Source organism: Primulina tabacum, chromosome 16 (genome assembly GCF_025594145.1).
Source record: "Primulina tabacum isolate GXHZ01 chromosome 16, ASM2559414v2, whole genome shotgun sequence".
In the NCBI taxonomy this organism is placed as follows: domain Eukaryota; kingdom Viridiplantae; phylum Streptophyta; class Magnoliopsida; order Lamiales; family Gesneriaceae; genus Primulina; species Primulina tabacum.
In genome coordinates, this window is record NC_134565.1 from 26,387,300 (window position 1) to 26,390,315 (window position 3,016).

The following is a 3,016-nucleotide window of genomic DNA, read 5'->3' on the forward strand; positions in this document are numbered from 1 at the left end:
ATCACGTATTTTCATAAATCTCGGCCATGCTATCCGCCATTAGATATTAAATATTATTTTAAATTTTTTCCAAAGAATATCAATTTTATAAATTAAAATAAAAATAATCTTATTTTTTTGAAAATTTAGGTTTATTCTAAAACTATTTTCTTATATATAATTATTTATATTATCTTCGTAGCATTATACATTTCACACCTCACATTTCAGTCTTGGGAAAAAGAGGTTTGACTTTTGTGCCTGAGTCGCATTATAGAATTAATTGACTGTTCAATTAAAACGACATTCCCTATTAAAACGAAAAAATCAGTCTCTCTTCTCATTTCCATGAACTTCTTAGGGTGTGAAGATGACTGGAAATTTTTCATATGATCTCTCATTAGTTTTGAAAGCTTTCGTAGCCTCTTTGTTTTCATTAATCATATTCAATATTTTGATCAGAAACAAATCAGCAAAAAGGAATCACTTAAATCTTCCTCCGGGAAGCTATGGCTGGCCAGTTCTTGGGGAATCACTGGAGTTTCTTGGCCGTAGCAGGGCCGGAACTCCCGGGAGGTTCGTGGAAGAAAGAAAGGAGAAGTACAAGTCTGAGGTGTTCAAGACTTCCCTTATGGGGGAATCTGTAGCTGTGATATGCGATGGCCCAAGTGGGTACAAGTTTTTGTTCAGTAATGAGAATAAATTAGTCAGGATTTGGTGGCCCGCTTCGGTGAGGAGGCTACTCGGGAGGTGTCTGTCTACTACTTCTGGAGTTGAAGGAATGCAAATGAGGAAGATGGTATCTCAATTTTTTAGCCCACACGCCTTCACAAAGCTTTATATCAGAACTATGGATTTGGTTGCCCAACAGCACATAAACACTCGCTGGCAAGGTACAAGAGTCATCCATCATGATACTGATACTGTTGCTTTATGTATATATCGTCGGTGGTGATTGTGGATTTGTTTTTTTCCCACAAACATATCTATTTTCCACACTTTATGTGTGTCCTTTTTCATATCTAAGTTTATATTTTATATATTGTATGAATGATTTTTTTGGTGTCCGGCTTTAAATTTGACTGAAATAAATGTTCCTATGTAAGCATTTTTTTTTAAATATTATTTTTTACTTGCATAGTATTTCAAACAAGGCAAGTATTATGATTTGTCTTAGCATTCTGTATAATCAGTTTTGATTTATCAGCACTCATTTAACGTGGGTGCTATGTCGATTAGTGACAACAAGATGAGATCAAGGCCGAGAGGCTAAAATTATTTTACTGGTTTCCTGTCTCTTAATTTTGAACAAGACAATCGACCCTTTTCCAGATAAATATGGTAGAATGAATTCTTTTTCAATACTAAAGTTGGTTGCATCACCGCAAACTTTTACCTTTTTATACAAACTGACTATCAAACTCTTTATTTTTGAAGGTTCGCAAGAACTAAGCGATTACTCTACTCATGCCTCGTTATTTCACATTAGGTAAAGAGGAGGTGAAGGTGTTTCCAGCTACCAGATCATACACTTTTGAGGTGGCATGTAGATTGTTCATGAGCATTGAAGAGCCTGAACAGATAGCAAAATTATCTTCCCTCTTTAGTATTTTCATAAAAGGAGTCATCTCTATCTCTCTCAACTTTCCAGGAACAAGATTCTTTAAGGCAAATAGAGCAACCAATGCTATTAGGAGAGAACTACAGATGATAGTCAGGAGGAGGAGAGTGGAGTTGGAACAAAAAACCGTGTTACCTTCTCAAGATCTTCTCTCGCATTTGCTTGCAAACCCTGATGAAAATGGCGACTTTATGCCCGAATCAGTTATCATAAATAACACGCTTCTCCTACTCTTTGCCGGTCATGATACTTCAAGTTCTGCTATAATGATGCTTATTAAGTATCTTGCCGAGATTCCTGAAATACATGAACAAGTCTTGCAAGGTCAAGTACTCTGCATCATCATCCATATGTACACATGGCTTTGTTGTTTTTTTCAAGTTTACTTATTGATTTGATTATTTTTGCAAGCAGAGCAAAAAGAAATTTCAGCATCGAAAGAAGGAGAGTTTCTGCAGTGGGAGGATATACAGAAGATGAAGTACTCCTGGAATGTAGCATCTGAAGTTTTACGATTATCGTCTCCCGTGGTAGGTGCTTTTAGAGAAGTTATGAGGATTTGAAATATGGTGGCTATGACATACCCAAAGGATGGAAGGTATTCAGGAAAACATAAATTTTGATATATGACACTAGTGTTTGGTGCATAACGACGCCTCTTTTGTTGACAGTTCTATTGGAATGCACCGATGACACATATGGATCCTAGCTTGTTTCCAGAGAAAGAGAGATTAAATCCATCAAGATATGATGGTGGTGGTCCTATTCCTTATTCCTATGTTGCATTTGGCGGAGGACCTAGGATGTGTCTGGGGAAAGAGTTTGCTCGACTCGAGATATTGATATTTCTACATAATTTGATAAAAATATACAGGTGGGATTTAGTGATTCCTGGTGAAAAGATCATATATGATCCAATTCCCACCCCAGTCAATGGGCTTCCAATTTCTCTTCACCGTAATGGTTAGAATAAGTGCACAGCAAGTCAATTTGTAGTTTGGGCTTTATTGACTTTTATGTAATAACGGTCTTTATTTTAATGACATCTACTTTATCTGTATACTCATTCAAGCAGGATATATAAAACCCTTAATGTAAAATAAGTACCACGAGGTCTGCCTCTCAACGTAGATCATGAAATTTATTAGGAAGTGTGCTGTATATTCCAAAGTAGTTCCAAGTCGATTCAGCCGTCTAAATAAATATAAAGATAGCTCGAGCTCTAGACTGACATCTATGATGTAAACGTTATGTTTCATTGATAAGAGCATGAAGATTTTCATTCATACAAATGAGTGCTTATTTGATGAGATACTGGATAACTCTCCCTCGAACTTTCCAAGTGGTTATTATTGGACTTAAAGCATTTTGGCATATTGGGCTTCTTCATTTGAACGGAATATTGGACAAGTAAGG

The 3,016-nt window shown here is 36.2% G+C and overlaps 1 pseudogene; it reads left to right on the plus strand.

Annotated features, from left to right (window-relative positions):
- The first annotated feature begins 264 nt into the window (after positions 1-264).
- Positions 265-2,660, plus strand: LOC142530007 (beta-amyrin 28-monooxygenase-like; annotated as a pseudogene).
- The last annotated feature ends 356 nt before the right edge of the window (positions 2,661-3,016 follow it).